Source organism: Alosa pseudoharengus, unplaced genomic scaffold (assembly GCF_046254945.1).
Source record: "Alosa pseudoharengus isolate Yale_2024_CS ecotype anadromous, Long Island Sound unplaced genomic scaffold, YU_APseudo_1.1 YU_APseudo_1.1_scf_3, whole genome shotgun sequence".
NCBI classification, from domain to species: Eukaryota; Metazoa; Chordata; class Actinopteri; order Clupeiformes; family Clupeidae; genus Alosa; species Alosa pseudoharengus.
This window is the reverse complement of record NW_027468718.1, coordinates 8283090-8291441: the sequence shown is the minus strand read 5'-3', so window position 1 is coordinate 8291441 and position 8352 is coordinate 8283090. Positions and strand designations below refer to the sequence as shown.

At 38.3% G+C, this 8352-nt stretch overlaps 1 long non-coding RNA gene across 1 annotated transcript; it reads right to left on the bottom strand.

Moving 5' to 3' along the window:
• Positions 1-2123: 2123 nt before the first annotated feature.
• Positions 2124-2542, bottom strand: LOC143099984 (uncharacterized). The gene is made up of 2 exons (XR_012981790.1): positions 2508-2542; positions 2124-2196 (listed from the first exon to the last, which is right to left on the bottom strand). It is a non-coding gene; the product is annotated as an uncharacterized LOC143099984 (long non-coding RNA).
• Between the last annotated feature and the right edge of the window lie 5810 nt (positions 2543-8352).

Below are 8352 nucleotides of genomic sequence, written 5' to 3'. Positions count from 1 at the left end.
GACAAGAATATTGGCAAAAAAAATAGAATTCATCGGAGTAGGCTGTTTGTTACCTTACTAGTGAGTGGGAAACAGTGCACAACTAACTAGCTAATGACTAGTCTGATGTCAATCACACCACAAATTGATTCCAAAAAATATGTTAGGCTATAGGCTACAAGCTAGGATTGCCACTGTTTTCAGTGGGAAGAAGAGCATCTAGTATAATTAATTACAGAAGGAACGCAACTCGCAAGTGTGCGAACAAAAGTGCATTAGAAAGGCTATAATTTAAATGGACATGTAAACGCTATTTCCTCTTTCTAATCTTGCGAACTTCACTACAGTAAAGCTGCATTGCCATTTATTAGCTAGTTTCCCATAACAACCACCACATAGGCTAGTCGAGGTGATGAGGGTTATTAATCAACTCTGCAAGTTTCAGCTTCATAGGTCTAAGCATTGCAGAGCTACTTACATTAATGCTGTTACAAAATTGATGAGTTTTGACCTGTTGGTGGCGCTAGAGTTTTAAGGTCTGGGGTCTGTACATTGGTGAAAGTGGTCAGTGGCCTGGGTAGAATAAGTGTGCTAAATTTCACAACTTTTTACTGGAAAGAGGAAAGATGTGTAATAATTAGTGATGTTACCTGTGAACCCCCTGCTTCAAAGCGTGTATCGAAGACATGAACCAATTTGGAGTGAAGCTTTGTATCGGAGCCTGATTCGTTTTGTGATAATCACGTGATCAGTGACGTCCGAAGCTTCGTTTCACACACACCCACGTGACTGCTTCGAAATTTAATTCAAAGCATTAAAGTTGCGCAACAGGGGGCGCCGTTGTGGGTTGTTGAAGAAGGAGAGCCAACAGAGTCAATAGTGCTGCTGACAGGAAAGCTTATAGCCCGGGCTTTTAGCTCAATTATAAGCACGCTCGACTCCCGTTCTAAGGTGCGTCTGTTTCGCAGGTTCGAGTCCAGGCGTGTGCAGGACTAAATCGCACAGTTACAACACAACCCAGATTACAAGGCTACGTACTCAATATAATCACAGAAATGTGTGTGCAATGTGCATGCCCATTCTTTATTCATCTCCCTTCTAAATTGATGTATTTGTTTACGAATACAAGAAATGTTCACAGCCAAAATACTACCTTTATTGTTTTTGTAGAGAAGGCAATTACATTTGTATTTATGCAGGGTACAAAATAGGCTTAGTTAGGCCTATTTATGACATTATTTATTTATCCATTAATTCATGCTCAACATTTATTCATCTTCGACTCAAAGACATTCATGGCTAATGTCTGAAACACTTCGTGACACAATGCTATCCTTAACTTTCACCAGCAGAGGTCCTCATAGAGTTCTGAAGCTTCGAGTACTGAACCTTTTTTCGATACAATTGGATTGAAAGCTTCACTGGTTCAGAAAGCTTCAGTTCGCCATCACTAGTAATAATAATAATAATAATAATATAACCGCAAGCGGTGATTAACGGGGTCCGAGCAAAACAAACATAAGGTAGCATAGCTTTTTAGTTTACATATGCTTTGATTGTTTGGGCCCAATTGTTCAAAAGAAACGTGATCGGATTTCGGTTATCGGATTTCGGCTATCGGATTGGATCAAATCTTGAAAATGGGTTGTTCAATAGGAAACAAGTTTCCTGAAATTGGATTAGATCACATAATCTATTCTTGGTTTTGATCTGGATAAAACCTTCACGTTGTGTTGTTCAAAACTTTTGAGTTGGATTGGAATTAATTTGATCCATAAAATTAGGATTACCCTGTGCTGTAACGTTATAGTGTGCTAACCTCCACAACCCAACAGTATTGTAACAGTACTGTATTCTAGTGTGCTAATCTCTACAACCCAATATTATTCTAACAATACTCTATTCTACAGGACTATGCATTTGTCGTGGATAGTCCTGGCAAGTAGCTGTAACTTTATAGTGTGCTAACCTCCACAACCCAACAGTATTCTAACAGTCTTCTATTATAGTATGCTAACCTCCACAACCCAACTGAAGGAACTGCAGGGGGCGATGTGGGTCGAGGTAGAGTGAGTGTGTGGCGAGCAGGCAGAGCCTCGGTCAGAAGGCTAAATGGTATGGAGTGATGACACGGAGATGGCAGGTTTCGGTGCAACACAAGTGAACTTTATTTGAGTTTCAATTCATCTGTTCTTTTGTTCTTTACTTGTATGTGTGCTGCATCAAAGAGGAAACAAACAGAAAATGGAGTAATCAGTGAAATGGGGTAAATCAGTACAGATCCCAACTCACAAACAAACCAATTGACATTTGAACAATAAACTGAAATTCTATGTGTATATAAGGTACAACTAAACAATACTTGACATCCCAAGTCAACCAACATCATCTAATCATCTCTCACATGGGACTCCAACACACCAAACCAACAAACAAGGACCTTAACTTTACACATGATGGCAGAACTACTCTACAAACTGATAAACATTACAAAAGTCATAGTGAGGGTCATTAAAGTGATGACTTACGTTAACTCAAAGACGCACACAAAGCAGGACACACTGGAGTGCTGGGTTAAGATGAACAAAAGAATGAACTGAAGGCGAGCAAGTCTGAGCCCCTGCTCCGGAGCTGCTTCTTCTTCTTCTTCTTTTGGTTTTTATGGCGGTTGGCAACTAACTTTAATGGTGCATTACCGCCACCATCTGGACTGGAGTGTGGTACTGGAGTCTAACCTTTACTAATAGGATGCAAACAAATAAAACAAACAAACAAACAAAACAAACAAAACAAAACAAAAAGATCATACTAAATTCTTTTAATTAGTCCTGTATTCCTCAGGAATCCAATTACATAGTTAAGACACATTTCACCTGTGTTTCTTTGCGGAATTTCTTCTAAGTTTAGCCTCAGCTGTTCTCCTTGTAATTGTGAGACTAGTCTAGTGAGACTGATATTTATTACAGTGTAAAATAACATGCTCTATAGTCTCTGGACTACCACAGAATTCACAGTTGCCATCAGCATGCTTCTTCATTATTAACAAAGTTTTATTTAAACGTGTGTGTCCATACCTCATTCTAGAAAATACATCCTCCTCCTCCTTGCTTCTATTCGTATTTCTGCTCTTTCCCACTTTATTCTGAATATTATAGAACTGTCTTCCAGTCTGCCCACTGTCCCACAATGTTTGCCATTTACCCTTAACTATGTTTTTGACCATACTTTTAATTTCTGCTTTGCTGTAGTTCACTTCAACATCTACATTAGCATGTCTAGCTGCTTGCTTAGCACTTTTATCTGCTAACTCATTTCCTATAACTCCTATATGAGCTGGTACCCATACCAGAGTTATAGCAATTCCTGATATTACAAGATTATTTGCAACTTTCAGTATATCATATACAATGTCCTGCCTTGACTTTGACTGAAATGTTTTAATACTGATCAAAGCTGAGCTTGAATCTGAAGCAATTACTGCCTTCCTTGGCCTATTGACCTCCACCCAAAGCAAAGCTAGCCACACAGCAATCAATTCAGCTGTGTAAACTGCTAAATCATCACTGATTCTTTTTCCAAATTTAATGTTTAATTTTGGAATGACATATGCAACACCCATTCTTTTATCAGTTAATTTAGATGCATCTGTATATATAGTTATATCCTCACTATACCTCTCCATTAAATAGCAATGCACCCTGTATTTGTCCATGTCATTATTTTGTTTTTCTTCCAATAATCCCAAATCAGTGGACACCTCCCTAGAAACCCATGGAGGGGCATCTGGGAAAGGTACAGTGGGACTTATTTTTAGTTCATTAAACCCCATTTCATTTACTTTATCATTGATGACCCAACCAAAACTTCTGACTTGAGCGTTTCCACGCTCTTGGCATTGCTTCAATACCGACTGACTCATATGACGTTCATTATGACCTCTCAAGTTTGCCCAATAAACAAGGGCCAGCTGATCTCTTCTAAGGTGAAGAGGCATTTCTCCCATCTCCACCTGGATAGCTGTTACTGGCGTGGTTTTGACAGCACCACAGCATAACCTTAACGCCTGATTCTGGATCACATCCAACTTATTCAGCCAAGTTTTGGCTGCAGAGCCATATATTATGCAACCATAATCAAATACAGACCTGATCAATCCTGTATAAATTGTCCTTAGAGCAGGTCTACTTGCTCCCCACTCCACTCCGCATAGACACCTCATTACATTTAATACCTTTTTACATTTATCAATTATTTTTTGAATATGCACTGCCCATGTTAACCTTTGATCTAACCATATGCCCAAGTATTTAAAGGAATCAACCCTTTCTAACTCATTATTGGATAACTTCACTTTTATTTCCTTAGCCAATTTCTTTCTAGAGAAAAACATTGTTTTGGTCTTATCAATTGAGATTCTAAAACCCCACCTAATAGACCATTTACCCACTACATCAACTGCTTGCTGTAATTTATTCGCCACAAATTCTACATTCCTCCCTCTTTTCCATAAAGCCCCATCATCTGCAAACAATGCTACATCTACAAAATTCTCCACTTCCTTAAAAATGTCATTTATCATGATAGAAAACAACAAAGGACTGATAATACTTCCTTGCGGGATACCATTTTCTACCTGATAGCTCTCACCTGTCACCCCATTTATCCTCACCATTATTGTTCTTTCTGACAAAAACTCCTTAATCCATGTGAATACTCTCCCTTTTATTCCCATATGATTTAACTTAATCAAAAGTCCTTCCTTCCACATCATGTCGTATGCTTTCTCAATATCACAAAAGACAGCCACCACTGACTCCTTATTTACTTGAGCTCGTCTTATTACATCCTCCAAGAATACTAAAGGATCCATAGTACCTCTTCCTCTTCTAAAACCACTCTGATAATTATGTATCAATCCTTTAGACTCAACTATATATATAAGTCTATCATTCATAATTCTTTCCATTGTTTTCCCCATTTGAGATGTAAGTGCTATTGGCCTGTAGTTGTTAGGAATCTTTGGATCTTTCCCAGGTTTTTTGATAGGGATAACTATAGATTCTTTCCATGCTCTTGGAATAATTCCCTCTGTCCATACCTTATTATATAGAAACAATAACACTTCCTTTCCTTTGTCAGTTAAGTTTTCCAACATAGCATAACAAATCCCATCCCCCCCTGGTGAAGCCTTGCCTAACTTTCTCAGAGCATTATTGAGTTAAGTTAATGTGATTAATTCATCCAACACCCCTCCTATCACACCTTCATTCTCAAAATCATGTTTAAATTTTTCCATTGTTTCTGCTCTTGCTCTCTTTTCCTGTTGGCTAAGATTTTCATTACTATGTACCTTACTCAGAACCTTTGCAATTATCTCTGCTTTGCCAATGTTACTAGTAATTACATTTTGACCATCATTTAACACAGGATATCCATATTCTTTTCCACTCCCTTTCATTTTCTTTATCATTCCCCAAACTCTCTCCACTGGAGTAGTTCTTCCTATAGAGTCACAAAACCTTCTCCAGCAACCATTCTTAGCCTCCCTTATAGTTTTCCTTACAACTGCTTGAGATTTCTTAAACTTAATTAGGTTTTGGAAATTATTTGTTCTTTTCAAAACTCTGAAAGCTTTGTTCCTATCTTTAATTGCTTTTTTGCATTCATTAGACCACCACGGCACTATTTTACTTAAATTCTTGGGTTTAGATTTAGGAATAGCTAAACTTGCAGCACTAATTATGCCAGCACTAATATCATTGCATAAACTTTCTATATCTTTATTCATATCTATTACTGACATCATCTCATCACTAAACTCTCTAAATTTGTCCCAATCTGCTTTTTCTAATATCCATCTCTCATTTTTGACTTCATGCTCAATTGCAACTTCCATTCCTACTTGAATTTTAACAGGGAAGTGGTCACTACCTATAGTGTTATCCTTCAATACCTCCCAATCACATTTGTCTGCTAATGGCATTGTAGCTAATGTGAGGTCTATTGCTGATTCTGTTCCCCTAGCAATATCCAGTCTAGTCCCTGATCCATCATTCAGACTAACTAATCCTTCCTCATCCATAAATTCTAAAATCACTTCCCCATTGACATCATTCTTATCCCCCCACAAAGTACTATGTGCATTAAAATCACCACACCACATCACTCTCCCCTTTGTATCCTTCCAAATGTCTGCCAATTGGCTTAATTCTAATTGCCTACATGGATTATAGAAATGTATTATCTCTATATTGCCTTCATTTGACCATACCTCTATTATTGAATACTCTAGATCCTTCCCTCTTTTAATTTCCCTATATTGAATACCTTTTTGAACAAAAGTTATGATTCCCCCACCTTTTCCCACTTCTCTATCTCTCCTTATTGAGGTATATTCTTTAATAATAAAATCCAGTTTGGGAATCAACCAGCTTTCCTGTACACAAATAACATTAGGTTTTACATGCATATCATCAATATATTTTTTTAATTCCTGACCATTCGCTATTAAGCTCCTCGCATTCCATTGCAGAACAATTAAGACCATTATGCTTCCCCACCCCATGTCTGTGATTGTTGAACTTCATCATTAAGAGTGTCTCTTACTTTTTCCCAAGGCATTCCCTTTACATCCAGGAATTTTTCGGCTGACTTAACAATTATTTTAATTCTTTCAGTTCTACTTTTGGTCTGTGCTGAACAATTAATTATCTCAGCCATGAAAAGCACAAAATCACCTTTACTCACAATCAATGTATCTTCTTTTAATTTATCACACTTTACACATTCCCTTACACCTTTAGACCCATCCTTCATTGTTTCTACCGGTACACTTCTTGGGACTTTCTTAATTGCCTCTGCATAAGAAACACCCTGGACTATTTTAACTCGCTGTACCTCCTGCATTCTTTTATTAGCCTCACATCCACCATATACTGCGCTATGTTCTCCTCCACAATTACAACACTTTAGTTTTGCCCCCTCTTCACACTTTCCATATTCATGTTCACCACTACATTTGCTACATCTTTGTTTGCCCTTGCATATCGCCGCTACATGGCCATATCTTTGGCATTTAAAACAACGCAGTGGTGGAGGGATGTAAACCTTGACATCATAGCTCATATAACCTATAAAGACTTTTCCTGGGAGTTTGTCTTCATCAAAAGTTAACATTATTGATTGTCACATATATTTCCATTCCATCTTGTTTTAAGTCGTTTTGCTTCCCTTATTTTAACATTGCTTATTCCTTCTTTCACTGAGTCCACTGACTCACTTAGAGGAATCCCTGAAATTACACCCCTAACAAACTTTTTGTCATACGCCAATGAACACTTCACTCGCTGTTCATTTAGTTTATTTATCTTTATTGCTTTCTGTTGTTGCTCCTTATTTTTACATATTACCAGCAAAGAACCATTCCTCAATTTCTTAGCGCTCCTTACCTCCCCAATATCTTTACGTAGAGTTTTGGATAGTTGAGTTGGGCTCCACTCGTCAAATGTAGTTCCCTATTGTAACAGTTTGACAAACACCTTAAACTCATCTTCACTCTTTTTCATCGTTTTTACTCCTTTATCAATATCACTATTATCTGATTCGTCTCTATCTTTACCTTTCCGTTTATTACTTACTACTTTCCACCCTTCCAATCTCCCGCTTCCAAAATCCATCTCCCCATCCTCACTTCCTGATCCGTCATTTCCTAACTCCTGACCATTCACTGTCCAGTCGTTGCCATCCGCCTGAATCTCGCGATCAACAGACAATCGTCTACGCTCCTTTCCTGCAGATGCCGCCATAGCGCACCGTCATCCACCTCTCTCAAACTGCTCCGGAGCTACAGGGTTTCCCAGCAGGTAAACTGGGCGTGGTTAGGTGGCAGAGCCAAACAATCCTGCAATTTCTCCACAGCACTTTCACCTCAAGGACTTTGTGGAGATTTAAGTGTACATTCGAAAATGAGAAACAATATAATAATAATAATAATATATATATTGTAGTGCCGACGAGTAGTTAGGAGACGGGGAGGCTGAAGTATCGTTCCAAACTCAGGTAATTTATTTTTGTAAAGGAATACAGGCTAAGGTACGGGTAGCAGGTGTCCACTACAAAACAACAAACTGATCCTGATAAATCACGTCTCAATCACTCGTCATTCACTCTCATCGGCCAACAACACAACGCAACACAACCCACTCGCACGTAATTCACTTCTACTCTGACTAAACTTACTAGACGTCTTAGAACCCCCTATTCTATTCTTTCCCTCTATCAATCGCTAACCTATCCGAACCCCTAAATATTCCCTCCCGGACACCTCCCCCCAATCAAAACATATCAGAACTCATTGACACATTCTATGACACA